This window comes from Pseudophryne corroboree, chromosome 5 (genome assembly GCF_028390025.1).
Source record: "Pseudophryne corroboree isolate aPseCor3 chromosome 5, aPseCor3.hap2, whole genome shotgun sequence".
NCBI classification, from domain to species: Eukaryota; Metazoa; Chordata; class Amphibia; order Anura; family Myobatrachidae; genus Pseudophryne; species Pseudophryne corroboree.
In genome coordinates, this window is record NC_086448.1 from 416793744 (window position 1) to 416810586 (window position 16843).

The window sequence follows — 16843 nt, forward strand, 5'->3', positions numbered from 1 at the left end:
GAATTAAAGGTCTCCACTGTAGTTTCTGTTGACTCAAAACAAATCACACGCGTGATTTGTTGGAACACAAAGTAGTCGCAGGGTGCCAGGTCTTGACTGTACAGTGGATGACCAAGCTCCTAGATGCGTTAATGGGCCAGAAAATCCATCACTTTCCTGGACTTGAGGGTTGGTGCATTGTCATGATGCAGAAGGGCACCATGAGTGTGAGTTTTTAGACAATGCCAGGAAATGGCTTCCAGCACTTGCAGCAGGCATTGGTTGGCGCACTAGGACCCAGTGACGGCGTGCTGCTGTACGAGTGCTACGGTAGCCACATAAACAGCCACCATCTGTTTGGCCACGCTGCACTCACATTGGAACTTCTTTGGCGTCAATCTCCAACTAAGGTTCACCGAGCTGATAGGTCTTTGGGTCTAAACTGTAGATCCAGGGTTCATCTACATTGATAATTTCCAAGATATTGTTTGAGCGACTGCCATCAAACCTCGCCAGTATGTTGCGGCACCAAGTAACCTAAGCCTCCTTATGCTCTTGGGTCAGCTGATGGGGCACCCAATGTGCAGAAACATTGCTCAGGCCAAGCTTTTCATGAACTATCAAGCTATAATTTGGCCACAGTCACCACTGGTGTCCACCTCAACTATAGCACACATGCAACAATGTTGTCCTGGTCTTCCAGGGACCATTTCCCTTGCTGAAATTCTGAAAACCATTCAAAAATAGGAGGTTGCAGACGTTGCTTCATGCCCAAAAGCAGTGGTCACAGACCACTCTTGTAATCGAGAAGATCATGTCTCTCCATTGGCCTCTGTTGAGCTCCATAACGAATTCATGATGGAAGTGAACTTATATATGGTTCTGTGCCTTGACATTTCACAAGAACTTTAATCAAGGATTACAGTTCACTACCAGATAGTCACATTGTGCACTGCACATCCCGAAACTTATTGCACAACCGTATATCCTGTTTTCTTGTAGACAAACCTAATACTTAGAAAGAAGCTGCTTAGTTAGGACTTCAGTTTTTCTGGCTCCTGTGAGGACAAAAAGATACTTTACTCCATTGTTGGTCCTTTTAATTCCACGTTATCAGGAATGCTATCAAACGGCTACATTACCTAAAAAACGTATAGTTCGCTTACTGTCTTGTCAGATGTAATTGTGAGAACAGGATTTATGGTCTTACCTTGTTAAATCCTTTTATTTGTGTCTATAGGGGGCACAGGATTCATTATAATGGGTACAAGTTGGATGCGGAGGCATCCGGATATGAATGGGTTACATTTTATTACCGAGCACGAATACTGCCAAAATGACTGGAAGATGATCCTCTGCCCATCTCAAGATGCGACTTACTGTAGCTCTGCCATGGCCCAGCGACTACTAGTGCCGTCCTGTCGGTTTAAGTATGCGACTGATGTCACGTTGTTCGACTGTATCTTTACTAGGCTGCCCTGCAAGAGATCTGGCCGAAGTTAGTGCTTAAAAGATGGACCCCAGTTCCAGGACATTGATAGGTACCCTGCTTTCCTGCAGTGACCAACGTCCTTGAAATGACCGATCGTTGCAGACTGCTCCCTACCCCCTAAGGCTGGTATCTGTTGTGAGCAGGGTCCAATCTGCCACCCAGAAGGGACGACCCTGTACCAGGTTGTTCTGACAGAGCCACCATGTTTAAGAGTGGCGAACCTTTCTGAAAGGATAATACTCTGTTTCTCAAGGTGAGGGTATGATCCCTTCCACTGTGCAAGAATCTGTAGAGGACGTGAATGGAACTGGGCGACCTCCACCATGTCGAACGTTGCTATCACAGAACTCAGGATCTTCATGCAGGCATGGATGGAGACCCTGTAATGCTTAAAAAAAAAAACTTGCATCTTGACCTGTAAATCGAGAATCTTGTCCTGTGGAAGATAGACCCTCTGCAAACGCGTGTCCAGGCGTGTCCCTAAATGAAGCATCTCTTAAGAGGCTGAAGAGACGATTTTCGCCTATTTATCTTCCAGCCGTGAGATTGTAAAAGGTTGTTTGTTTGATACTTGTATATGCTGCTCCAAAGTCTCCTTCGACTAATCCATGATAAGGAGGTTGTCCAAATAAGGTAGTATTCTGACCCCCATGCATTTGAGATGCACCGTCATGACAGCCATGACCTTTGTGAAAACTTGCGGTGCTGTCAACAAACCAAAGGGTAACGCCTGAAACTGATAATGGTCCTTTTGAACCGCAAACCTGAGGTATCGTTAGTGGGCACGATTAATGTGTAAGTAAGTATCCTGGATATCGAGGGATTCCATGAAGTCCCCCCCTTACCAATGCCAGTATGACTGATCTCAAAGATTACATGCGGAACCTTGGCACCCTGAGATATTTGTTGAGACTACAGATTCAGTAATGGCTGGTAAAAGCAATCCGGCTTCTGTATCAGAAAAAGAATGGTGTAATAACCCTATTTTTGCTCCAGAGGGCCAGGAATAACTTCTTTGGAGGCTAGGAGGGAATGTACTGCCCCCCCTCAGGGTTTCTGCCTTCTGAGGATCCCCTGGAAGAGCCGTGGTATAAAACCTCAGGGGTTGATGCTTCTGAAATGCCAAAGCATAAATCCAAGGAAATGATGTCTCTGACAAAAGCGTGTCTCATGGTTTTCATCCACATTGGGGGAAAAAAAAAAAAGACAGAAATCGGCCTCCTACCCTGGGATCCCCCAGGGGGACGCCCGCCCCATCCGACGGTAGGCTTGTCAGCCTGCTTGGTAGCTGGGTGTCTAGTAGACCAGGGCTGCTTAGACTGGAGTTTCGACGTCTTAGCAGGGGCTTGGTACCTTGACGAAGAATGACCCCCGACTCTTCCCTGTGAACGACAGAAGCGAAAAGTAGTCCTAGGCTTCGTGGGAGCTCCAGAAGGGAGAAATGCCAACTTGGAAGCAGCTAACGTCTCCACAATCCAATTCAACTCGCTCCCAAAGAGTATCCCCTGCAAAAGGAAGTGCCTCCAAGGCCTTTTTCAAATTTGCATCTGCTCTCTAAGAGCGGAGCCATAAAGACCACCTGGCTGCAATAGTAGTGGCCGACACTTTAGATGTCAATACTCCCGTATCCATTACTGCTTCACCTAAGTAGGCACTTACCCTCTGAATGTTTGTCACATATGTGAGATCCTTTCTGCTTGACTTAGCAGACAGACCATGCTCTAACTTTTCTGCCCAGGTACCAGTGGCCTTGGCTACCCAAGCTGATGCTAATGCCAGGCGAGCAATAGCCCCTGCATGGGAAAAAGCGGTCTTTAGGAAATTATCTATCTTCCTATCTGTAGGGTCTCTCTCTAGCTTCCCATCTGTAGGCGTCAGGAATAGGGAGCACCGAAGATCTCATTAATCTTGCAACGTGTGCATCCACTAGCGGCGAACTCTCCCATCTTGCCATCTCCTTCTGTGGAAAAGAATAGAATGTAGAAATTCGCTTGGGAAGCTGAAACCTTTTAGATGGCTGTGTCCACACAACTTTTAATAACTCCTCTAGCTGTGCCGAGGGAGGAAACCATGTCGTCTCCCTCTTCTTTCTCTTAAAGAGAGGCACCTTATCTTTAGTGGATGGTATTTCCTCAATCTGCAACACCTCCCTAAATGACCTGACTAATGCCTCAACATAAGTCAGTGACAAGGAATCATCCGGGATTGAAGCTGATCCCATCTCGGATGTGGCTGATCCACTATCCTCCTGATTCGTGAGGAGCCCCGGCTCTGACTCTTCATCTGAGACCAGATAAGAACTCTCTCCCACTAGGTGTCTACGTGTGGCAGACCTTTCCCTATTCAGGAGATGCTGTACCAAAGTAGAAGCCTGTGCTAGATTTTGTACAGACTGTGTAAAAGACTGCATCCTTGGTGGCTCTAGCATAGGTGTAGTGACCACTTGAGGATTTGCAGGGGTTAACAGCTGAGGTGCAGACAAACGATCCATAGGCTGAGACATTTCCTGATTTAGAGCAGAAGCCCAAGCCGGCTTCTGAAGCTCGTGTCACCGGCTGTGTTCTAGAAGGAGCAGAAAAACATGGGACACGCATACCATGATTTATTCGGGTCCTGTGGAGAAAGGATATTGACACAAACCCTGTACGTGCGTGGCACTGGAGCAGGAGATCCCTTAGTATTTTTTTAAGAAATAGCACAAAGTTACAAAAGGGTCAAGAGAGAGAAATAGGTATCCAAACTGTATATAAATTGGATAACCTATAAGCAAAATGCCCAACACTTTCTGCAGACGTGGGTAGACCGAGGTGCCCTGCGTAGGAGAGAATAACACAACGGAGGAAGTAAAACAGCGGCACTCACGGATTTGGTAAAAGTGTATCAATCAGAATTGTAATGAAAAGTATTCACAAGAAACCAACGTTTCGTGGCTCGTAGCCCCTTTGTCAAGGCGTGTACACGTTGGTTTCTTGTGACGATTAGATATATATATATATATATATGCTCTAAACCTGTGTCAGCTGCTCCTTAGTAATTTATCAGCCAGTGTCAGGTGACTAGTATACCTTTAAAAGCCATAAGATATGTGGCAGGTATACATTAAACCTAGTGGGCATATTTGCAGTTATATTGTGTGTGACACAGTTGCCAGGTTTTAATTTTTAAGGCTTTGTGATAGTGTAGGACCTGCATGAAGGTGGGGTACCTTGGCGAGCGGTTTGCAGGCTTCCGTGCATTGGCCAATACACTAACTAAACCCCCATCATTTATTTATTGATGTTGTGAGGACAAGTGAGCTTGCTATGGTGAGTGCTGAATTTTCTATTTGTATGTATTTGGGTAGGCGGCCATGGGCTGCATGCACCCCACCCTGTGAGTGCAGACACTGCACCCCACTTCTGGGGTGGCGAGTGCTGTGGTTTTCTATATTTGTGTGTGTGTGTATATATATATATATATATATATATATATATATATACACACACACACACACAGGTGTCTTGCTAAAGTATTCACCCCCCTTTGCATTTCTCATGTTTTGTTGCCTCACGACCTGGAATTAAAATGGATTGTTTGAAGGTTTGCATCAGTTCATTCACAGAACACACCTACAACTTAAAGATGAATTTTTTTTACTGTGAAGCAAACAACAAATAGGACAAAATATCAGAAAACTTAAGCGTGCATAACTATTCGACCCCTAAAGTCAGTACTTTGTGGCAATTACAGCTGCAAGTCGCTTTGGATAAGTCTCTATGAGCTTGCCACTGGGATTTTTGCCCACTCCTCAAGGCAAAATTGCTCCAGCTCCTTCATGTTGGATAGTTTCTGCTTGTGAACAGCAATATTCAAGTCTGACCACAGATTCTCAACTTGCATTGAGATCTGGGCTTTGACTAGGCCATTCCAACACATTTAAATGTTTCCCCTTAAACCACTCGAGTGTTGCTTTAGCAGTATGCTTCGGGTCATTGTCCTGCTGGAAGGTGAACCTCTGCCCCAGTCTCAAATCACAGGCAAACAGATTTTGCTAAAGAATATCCCTGTATTAAGCACCATCCATCTTTCCCTCGACTCTAAACAGTTTACCAGTCCCTGCTGCTGAAAAACATCCCCACAGCATGATGCTGCCACACCACCACCATATTTCACTGTAGGGATGGTGTTCTTGGGGTGATGGGATGTGTTGGGTTTGCGCCAGACATAACGTTTTCCTTGGTGGCTGAAAAGTTACATTTTAGTCTCATCTGACCAGAGCACCTTCCTCCATACATTTGGGGAGTTGTTCACATGCCTTTTGGCTAACTCAAAACGTGCCTTCTTATTTTTAACACTAAGTATTAGCTTTTTTCTGACCACTCTTCCATAAAGCCCAGCTCTATGGAGTGTACTGCTTATTGTGGTCACATGCGCAGATACACCAGTCTCTGCTGTGGAACTCTGCAGCTTCTTCAGAGTTACCTTTGGTCTCTGTGCTGCCTCTCTGATTTATGCCCTTCTTGCCCGGTCTGAGTTTTGGTGGCCGGCCGTCTCTTGGCAGGTTTGTTGTGGTACCATGTTCTTTCTTTTTGAAGATGATGGATTTGATGGTGCTCCGGGGGATCATCAAAGATATGGATATTTTTTTTTTTTATAACCCAACCCTGACTTGTATTTCTCAACAACTTTGTCCCTGACTAGTTTGGAGAGCTCATTGGTCTTCATGGTGTTGCAGCTAGAGATGAGCGGATTCGGTTTTACTCGGTTCTCAAAACGGCATCCGATTGGCTATCCAAAACACGTGACATCAGTGAGCCAATAAGATGCCGTTTTGAGAACCGAGTAAATCCGAGTAAAACCGAATCCGCTCATCTCTAGTTGCAGCCTCTGGGGCCTTTCAGAAAGGTGTGTTTATACTGACAGATCATGTGACACTTAGATTTCACACAGGTAGACTTCATTTCACTAATTATGTTACTTCTGAAGGTAATTGGTTGCACCAGAACTTTTGGAGGGGCTTCATAGCAAAGGGGGTGAATACATATGCACATGAAAATTTAAAAAGTTTAATTTATAAAAATTATTTTTTCTCTAAATTTTTCTCATTTCACCACCTTAGACTATTTTGGGCAGATACATCACAAAATTCAGATTAAAAAAAATAAAGTTACAGGTTGCAATGTAACAATATAGGTAAAAAGCCAAGGGGGGTGAATACTTTAGCACGGCTGGTATATATATATAACAAAAAAGTGTGCATCACTAAAAGGGTGAAAACGCAAACACCCCCTTCCCCTTCCCCCTGGTAGTTAACCCTTTGTTTCAAGACCTCTCAGGGAAGGGGCCGCAGCCACTACCTCCCCCACCTTGGGTGCTTAACCTCCAGGTACTGCTCGAGTCTGCAGCGCTGTCCTTGATAGTCTAGTGAAAAGGCACAGGTGTCCTGATGCCTCACTGCCCTCACACTCCGCTGTCTCCTCTGCTGGGGTGGATCACCGCTGCTACGGTTTTCCCAGTCTAACCAGGGGAGCCGCTCTTAACCCCCAGCTCCGGATTACGGCTGCATGCTCTGGGAGCGGTGTGCTCCTCCTGCGAGTCCTGCAACGGAAGTCCCCAGCCCGCTCACCAGTGCTACCGGCACCGGGTGATGGAGCACGGCCCGGGCATCCCCTGGATGCCTGTACTGCTGCCCTTAAGTAACCCTGGAGCTTCTTAGCTCCTCTTCATGGTGCCCTTGCCAGCACCAATTAAAATACTGGCGGGGAGGCGGGATAGAGGGGACGGGAGGCCCGAGGGTTGCTGGTTAATAAAATGTAATCTATTGGTGCCCAGACGCCTCCAATTTATACCCAATTGTAATGAATCCTGTGTCCCCTAGTGGATGATAAAAGAAACACAATTTGACATCAAGACTGTAAAGGAAAACTCTAATGGCTTAGTGGGGGAGGACAATAGGTGGTCTAAAATTAAGATTCAGATCACACGGGGAAATAAAGCATCATCTGAGAAAAATAAGAATTTACTTACCGATAATTCTATTTCTCGTAGTCCGTAGTGGATGCTGGGGACTCCGTAAGGACCATGGGGAATAGCGGCTCCGCAGGAGACTGGGCACAAAAGTAAAGCTTTAGAACTACCTGGTGTGCACTGGCTCCTCCCCCTATGACCCTCCTCCAAGCCTCAGTTAGGATACTGTGCCCGGACGAGCGTACACAATAAGGAAGGATTTTGAATCCCGGGTAAGACTCATACCAGCCACACCAATCACACCATATAACTTGTGATCTAAACCCAGTTAACAGCATGATAACAGAGGAGCCTCTAGAAAAGATGGCTCACTACAGCAATAACCCGATTTTTTGGTAACAATAACTATGTACCAGTATTGCAGACAATCCGCACTTGGGATGGGCGCCCAGCATCCACTACGGACTACGAGAAATAGAATTATCGGTAAGTAAATTCTCATTTTCTCTAACGCCCTAAGTGGATGCTGGGGACTCCGTAAGGACCATGGGGATTATACCAAAGCTCCCAAACGGGCGGGAGAGTGCGGATGACTCTGCAGCACCAAATGAGAGAACTCCCGGTCCTCCTCAGCCAGGGTATCAAATTTGTAGAATTTTACAAACGTATTTGCTCCTGACCAAGTAGCTGCTCGGCAAAGTTGTAAAGCCGAGACCCCTCGGGCAGCCGCCCAAGATGAGCCCACCTTCCTTGTGGAATGGGCTTTTACAGATTTTGGCTGTGGCAGGCCTGCCACAGAATGTGCAAGCTGAATTGTACTACAAATCCAACGAGCAATAGTCTGCTTAGAAGCAGGAGCACCCAGCTTGTTGGGTGCATACAGAATAAACGAGTCAGATTTTCTGACTCCAGCCGTCCTGGAAACCTATATTTCCAGGGCTCTGACAACGTCTAGCAACTTGGAGTCCTCCAAGTCCCTAGTAGCCGCAGGCACCACAATAGGTTGATTCAGGTGAAACGCTGAAAACCACCTTAGGGAGAAACTGAGGACAAGTCCTCAATTCCACCCTGTCCGAATGGAAAATCAGATGAGGGCTTTTACAGGATAAAGCCGCCAATTCTGACACGCACCTGGCCCAGGCCAGGGCCAACAGCATGACCACTTTCCATGTGAGATATTTTAACTCCACATATTTAAGTGGTTCAAACCAATGTGACTTTTGGAACCCAAAAACTACATTTTGATCCCAAGGTGCCACTGGAGGCACAAAAGGAGGCTGTATATACAGTACCCCTTTCACAAACGTCTGAACTTCAGGGACTGAAGCTAGTTCTTTTTGGAAGAAAATTGACAGGGCCGAAATTTGAACCTTAATGGACCCCCATTTCAGGCCCATAGACACTCCTGTTTGCAGGAAATGTAGGAATCGACCTAGTTGAAAATTCCTCCGTCGGGGCCTTACTGGCCTCGCACCACGCAACATATTTTCGCCAAATGCGGTGATAATGTTTTGCGGTTATATCTTTCCTGGCTTTGATCAGGATAGGGATGACTTCATCCGGAATGCCTTTTTCCTTCAGGATCCGGCGTTCAACCGCCCTGCCGTTAAACGCAGCCGCGGTAAGTCTTGGAACAGACAGGGTCCTTGCTGGAGCAGGTCCCTTCTTAGAGGTAGAGGCCACGGATCCTCCGTGAGCATCTCTTGAAGTTCCGGTTACCAAGTCCTTCTTGGCCAATCCGGAGCCACGAATATAGTGCTTACTCCTCTCCATCTTATAATTCTCAGTACCTTGGTTATGAGAGGCAGAGGAGGGAACACATACACTGACTGGTACACCCACTGTGTTACCAGAGCGTCTACAGCTATTGCTTGAGGGTCCCTTGACCTGGCGCAATACTTGTCGAGTTTTATAAACATGTGGAAGACTTCTGGGTGAAGTCCCCACTCTCCCGGGTGGAAGTCGTGTCTGCTGAGGAAGTCTGCTTCCCAGTTGTCCACTCCCGGAATGAATACTGCTGACAGTGCTATCACATGATTTTCCGCCCAGCGAAGAATCCTTGCAGCTTCTGCCATTGCCCTTCTGCTTCTTGTGTCACCCTGTCTGTTTACGTGGGTGACTGCCGTGATGTTGTCCGAATGGATCAACTCCGGGTGACCTTGAAGCAGAGGTCTTGCTGAGCTTAGAGCATTGTAAATGGCCCTTAGCTTCAGGATATTTATGTGAAGTGATGTCTCCAGGCTTGACCATAAGCTCTGGAAATTCCTTCCCTGTGTGACTGCTCCCCAGCCTCGCAGGCTGGCATCCGTGGTCACCAGGACCCAGTCCTGAATGTGCGGCCCTCTAGAAGATGAGCACTCTGCAACCACCACAGGAGAGACACCCTTGTGCTTGGTGACAGGGTTATCCGCTGATGCATCTGAAGATGCGACCCAGACCATTTGTCCAGCAGGTCCCACTGGAAAGTTCTTGCGTGGAATCTGCCGCATGGGATTGCTTCATAGGAAGCCACCATTTTTTCCAGAACCATCTCATTGATGTACTGAGACTTGGCTCGGTTATAGGAGGTTCCCGACTAGCTCGGATAACTCCCTGACTTTCTCCTCCGGGAGAAACACCTTTTTCTGAACTGTGTCCAGGATCATCCCTAAGAACAGAAGACGAGTCGTCGGAATCAGCTGCGATTTTGGAATATTGAGAATCCAATCGTGCTGCCGCAACACTACCTGAGATAGTGCTACACCGACCTCCAACTGTTCCCTGGATCTTACCCTTATCAGGGAATCGTCCAAGTAAGGGATAACTAAAATTCCCTTCCTTCGAAGGAGTATCATCATTTCGGCCATTACCTTGGTAAAGACCCGGGGTGCCGTGGACCATCCATACGGCAGCGTCTGAAACGGATAGTGACAGTTCTGTACCATAAACCTGAGGTACCCTTGGTGAGAAGGGTAAATTGGGACATGAAGGTAAGCATCCTTGATGTACCGAGACATCATGTAGTCCTCTTCTTCCAGGTTCGCAATCACTGCTCTGAGTGACTCAATCTTGAATTTGAACCTCTGTATGTAAGTGTTCAAAGATTTTAGATTTAGAATCGGTCTCACCGAGCCGTCCGGCTTCGGTACCACAACAGTGTGGAATAATACCCCGTTCCCTGTTGCAGGAGGGGTACCTTGATTATCACCTGCTGGGAATACAGCTTGTGAATGGCTTCCTAAACTGTCTCCCTGTCAGAAGGAGACATCGGTAAAGCCGACTTTAGGAAACGGCGAGGGGGAGACGTCTCGAATTCCAATTTGTACCCCTGAGATATCACCTGAAGGATCCAGGGGTCTACTTGCGAGTGAGCCCACTGCGCGCTGAAATTCATTGAGACGGGCCCCCACCGTGCCTGATTCTGCTTGTAAAGCCCCAGCGTCATACTGAGGGCTTGGCAGAGGCGGGAGAGGGTTTCTGTTCCTGGGAACTGGCTGATTTCTGCAGCCTTTTTTCTCTCCCTCTGTCACGGGGCAGAAATGAGGAACCTTTTGCCCGCTTGCCCACGAAAAGACTGCGCCTGATAATACGGCGTCTTATCATGTTGAGAGGCGACCTGGGGTACAAACGTGGATTTCCCAGCTGTTGCCGTGGCCACCAGGTCTGAAAGACCGACCCCAAATAACTCCTCCCCTTAATAAGGCAATACTTCCAAATGCCGTTTGGAATCCGCATCACCTGACCACTGTCGTGTCCATAACCCTCTACTGGTAGAAATGGACAACGCACTTAGACTTGATGCCAGTCGGCAAATATTCCGCTGTGCATCACGCATATATAGAAATGCATCTTTTAAATGCTCTATAGGCAATAATATACTGTCCCTATCTAGGGTATCAATATTTTCAGTCAGGGAATCCGACCACGCCAACCCAGCACTGCACATCCAGGCTGAGGCGATTGCTGGTCGCAGTATAACACCAGTATGTGTGTAAATACCTTTTAGGATGCCCTCCTGCTTTCTATCAGCAGGATCCTTAAGGGCGGCCATCTCAGGAGAGGGTAGAGCCCTTGTTCTTACAAGCGTGTGAGCGCTTTATCCACCCTAGGGGGTGTTTCCCAACGCACCCTAACCTCTGGCGGGAAAGGATATAATGCCAATAACATTTTAGAAATTATCAGTTGTTATCGGGGGAAAACCACGCATCATCACACACCTCATTTAATTTCTCAGATTCAGGAAAACTACAGGTAGTTTTTCCTCACCGAACATAATACCCCTTTTTGGTGGTACTCGTATTATCAGAAATGTGTAAAACATTTTTCATTGCCTCAATCATGTAACGTGTGGCCCTACTGGAAGTCACATTTGTCTCTTCACCGTCGACACTGGAGTCAGTATCCGTGTCGGCGTCTATATCTGCCATCTGAGGTAACTGGCGCTTTAGAGCCCCTGACGGCCTATGAGACGTCTGGACAGGCACAAGCTGAGTAGCCGGCTGTCTCATGTCAACCACTGTCTTTTATACAGAGCTGACACTGTTACGTAATTCCTTCCAACAGTTCATCCACTCAGGTGTCGACCCCCTAGGGGGGTGACATCACTATTACAGGCAATCTGCTCCGTCTCCACATCATTTTTCTCCTCATACATGTCGACACAAACGTACCGACATACAGCACACACACAGGGAATGCTCTGATAGAGGACAGGACCCCACTAGCCCTTTGGGGAGACAGAGGGAGAGTTTGCCAGCACACACCAGAGCGCTATATATATATATATACAGGGATAACCTTATATAAGTGTTTTTCCCCTTATAGCTGCTGTATCTTTAATACTGCGCGTAATTAGTGTCCCCCTTCTCTTTTTTAACCCTTTCTGTAGTGTAGTGACTGCAGGGGAGAGCCAGGGAGCTTCCCTCCAACGGAGCTGTGAGGGAAAATGGCGCCAGTGTGCTGAGGAGATAGGCTCCGCCCCCTTATCGGCGGCCTTATCTCCCGTTTTTCTATGTATTCTGGCAGGGGTTAAATTCATCCATATAGCCCAGGAGCTATATGTGATGCATTTTTTGCCATCCAAGGTGTTTTTATTGCGTCTCAGGGCGCCTTCCCCCCAGCGCCCTGCACCCTCAGTGACCGGAGTGTGAAGTGTGCTGAGAGCAATGGCGCACAGCTGCAGTGCTGTGCGCTACCTTGTTGAAGACAGGACGTCTTCTGCCGCCGATTTTCCGGACCTCTTCTGTCTCCTGGCTCTGTAAGGGGGCCGGCGGCGCGGCTCTGGGACCCATCCATGGCTGGGCCTGTGATCGTCCCTCTGGAGCTAATGTCCAGTAGCCTTAGAAGCCCAATCCACTCTGCACGCAGGTGAGTTCGCTTCTTCTCCCCTTAGTCCCTCGATGCAGTGAGCCTGTTGCCAGCAGGTCTCACTGAAAATAAAAAACCTAAAACTAAACTTTTCACTAAGCAGCTCAGGAGAGCCACCTAGTGTGCACCCTTCTCGTTCGGGCACAAAAATCTAACTGAGGCTTGGAGGAGGGTCATAGGGGGAGGAGCCAGTGCACACCAGGTAGTTCTAAAGCTTTACTTTTGTGCCCAGTCTCCTGCGGAGCCGCTATTCCCCATGGTCCTTACGGAGTCCCCAGCATCCACTTAGGACGTTAGAGAAAAAAGATTTAATAGGTAATTTGTCTGTAAACTTTTTTTTTTTAATTTTTTTAAATCAAAGAGTAGCACTTAAACGGAAAGCTCAATATTGCAGTACCTGGTCATATTTTTTTTTTTTTTTTAAACAGGACTTTTCTCCAAACCAGGATATAGACTTGTTCCAGATTTTACAATAAGCTTCAGAAGAAATTTGCTTTCTTGTCTGTAACTAGATTTTTATCACTAGTACTGATCTCTTTATTTCACAAACACACCAACCAGCTTAAACTCGAAATTTGACGTTAAATTTAAACCTGTCAGGGGTGGATGGATTACTAGTCCATGATGTAATAGATCTGGATGGAATGGCAGAGGACCCAAAAAAAGGAAGTATTCCCTATTATGGGCACACACGGACAATTATGCTCAAAGAATCATGATTATTATTATCATGAAATAAATATTAAGATACATAGCAACACCGTAAGTGGACCTAGAGGAGATACATAAATAAGGGCTGCAGTGTTACTACCCTATGAGACACATTATTTCAATTGTATTAATGTACTGTATAATATATTCAAATGAGCAGTGACATTATTGAAACATACAGTATATCTGCATCTAAGCCCATATATATGGACATAAGATAAAGAAGTGTACATTGACCAATAGGTTATATAAGCACTGGGTACCCGAGAGAGACAAGGACATTAGGTGACTACTAAAACATGATAAAAGTTATTGCAAATCAGCAAATGTGAAAATACATCTGACCAGTATACATTGCAGGTGCCAAGTCATTTTACAGCAAGACTTGACACCTGCCCACACTGCAAAAACTACCAAAACCTGGTTCAATGACCGTGGGATTACTGTGCTGGATTCGCCAGCAAACTCGCCTGACCTGAACCCCATTTAGAATCTATGGGGCATTGCCAAGAGAAAGATGAGAGACATGAGACCGAACAATGCAGAAGAGCTGAAGGCCACTATTGAAGCATCCTGGGTCTTCCATAACACCTTAGCAGTGCCACAGGCTGATAGAATCCATGCCACATCGCATTGAGGCAGTAATTCATGCAAAAGGGGCCCAAACCAAGTACTGAGTACATATGCATGATTATACTCTTCAAAAGGCCAACATTTCTGTATTTAAAATCCTTTTTTTATTTATTTTATGTAATATTCTAATTTTCTGAGATTTTGGATTTGGGGTTTCTTAAGCTGTAAGCAACAATCGTCAAAATAATAACAAATAATGGCTTGAAATATCTCACTTTGCATGTAATGAGTCTATATAATATATTAGTTTCACCTTTTAAGTTGAATTACTGAAATAAATTAACTTTTGCACGATATTCTAATTTTCTGAGTTTCACCTGTAAATAAAAGTTATATTTTAAGATTAGTGGTCATTTACCCAAAAGGTATACGACTATAAGTGATTATTTGATCATAATTATCCGTGTGTGCCACAATAGGGAATATATCCTTTATTTTTGGGTTTTACTACATGCTAAACTATATTCCAGGCGCACCCCCCAAGATATACACAATTTAAATGATTCATTAAACGGGAAAGGACTTATGCATGACATTAATGAATATATAAAAGAACGGATGTAGTATGGTATGACGGCGGCCGGGCTCCCGGTGACCAGCATACCGGCGCCGGGAGCCCGACCGCCGGCATAACGACACCATGGTGAGCGCAAAGGAGCCCCTTGCGGGCACAGTGGCACGCTACGCGCGCCATTCTATTTTATTCTCCCTCCAGGGGGGTCGTGGACCCCCACGAGGGAGAATAAATGTCGGTATGCCGAGTTTCGGGATTCCGGCGCCGGTATATTGTGCGCCGGGATCCAGACATTCGGCATACTGAAGACCACCCTAAAAGAACAGTAGGTGTCTGTGCAACCTTTTCAACTTCTGAAATGGCAGAGGCCAGAGGGAACCTAAGTCAAAATGGTAATAAAAACAAGCCTTTTCTTCTGGATTGCAAATGGTGGTGGTGGGGGGATATGTATATATTTGCCAGGTGGGAGTCCCGTAGTACTAAGAGGGCAGCTACTCTTCAGCTCCCAGAAGTTTGTGTGGGAAAGTAAATAAAGGTAGTTTCACACTTTGTTTGGATGCCATTAGATCCAACTATGGACAATTGAAACGTTTTATTAACAGCTGTGGCAGGATCAGCTTCTGGCTGAGCATATATGCCAGGAAATGGTTTTCTATTGAGACACGGAGAGTTAAAAGTTAGCAGAAGTTTTTCACTGCCCAATTACGCACATCATGGATTGTCCACTACCGACTTAGGTACTACACTGCCGTCATGTAGTTGGACAACACCTGGAGCTGTTTGCACTGTAACTTTGTTTGGCCTATTCTTCATTTGGCATTCTAGAAGATTTAGACAGCTTAATTTCATACAGAAATAACAACTCAGAAAATTTCTTGACCTCAAAATCTACAAAAAAAAAAGAAAAGAAAATTCAAACCCACATCAAAAAAATGGCAAGAACATGCTAGGATACAGCAGCAATCACCACAGAAACTGGATTGAAAATATTCCAGGCCAGTTCAGATGGATACTGAGAAAATGTACAAAAAAAGAAATCTTCACCAAACAAATTGAAGAGCTGAAAATAGATTCCTTGAAAAAGGATACCACAAAAACAAAAATAAGATTTTAAACCTACCGGTAAATCTTTTTCTCCTAGTCCGTAGAGGATGCTGGGGACTCCGTAAGGACCATGGGGTATAGACTGGCTCCGCAGGAGACATGGGCACTATAAAGAACTTTCAGTATGGGTGTGCACTGGCTCCTCCCTCTATGCCCCTCCTCCAGACCTCAGTTAGAGAAACTGTGCCCAGAGGAGATGGACAATATGAGGAAAGGATTGCGTTAATCTAAGGGCAAGATTCATACCAGCCCACACCAATCATACCATATAACCTGGAAAATACGCAATCAGTTAACAGTATGAACAAAAAACAGTATCAGTCAAAGACCGATTCCAACTGTAACATAACCCTTATGGAAGCAACAACTATATACAAGTCTTGCAGATTTAGTCCGCACCGGGACGGGCGCCCAGCATCCTCTACGGACTAGGAGAAAAAGATTTACCGGTTGGTTTAAAATCTTATTTTCTCTTACGTCCTAGAGGATGCTGGGGACTCCGTAAGGACCATGGGGTTTATACCAAAGCTCCAAACCGGGCGGGAGAGTGCGGATGACTCTGCAGCACCGACTGAGCAAACGCAAGGTCCTCATCAGCCAGGGTATCAAACTTGTAGAATTTAGCAAAAGTGTTTGAACCCGACCAAGTAGCTGTAATGCCGAGACGCCTTAGGCAGCCGCCCAAGAAGAGCCCACCTTCCTAGAGGAATGGGCCTTTACCGAATTTGGTAACGGCAATCCAGCCGTAGAATGAGCCTGCTGAATCGTGTTACAGATCCAGGGAGCAATAGTCTGCTTAGAAGCAGGAGCGCCAACTTTGTTGGCTGCATACAGGATAAACAGAGCCTCTGTTTTCCTAACCCTAGCCATCCTGGCTACATAAACCTTTAAGGCCCTGACTACATCGAGGGACTTGGAGTCCTCCAAGTTCCCCGTAGCCACAGGCACCCCAATAGGTTGGTTCATATGAAATGAAGAAACCACCTTAGGCAAAAATTGAGGACGAGACCTCAACTCCGCTCTGTCCACATGGAAAATCAAATAGGGGCTCTTGTGGGACAAGGCCGCCAATTCGGACACCCGCCTTGCAGATGCCAAGGCCAGTAACATGACCACCT

At 46.1% G+C, this 16843-nt stretch overlaps 1 protein-coding gene across 3 annotated transcripts in view; it reads right to left on the minus strand.

The window, feature by feature from the left end:
• The window catches only part of LOC134927810 (mediator of DNA damage checkpoint protein 1-like), an 840332-nt gene that overhangs the window by 418372 nt on the left and 405117 nt on the right, over window positions 1-16843 (minus strand). The gene's annotated exons all lie outside the window — the stretch shown is intronic.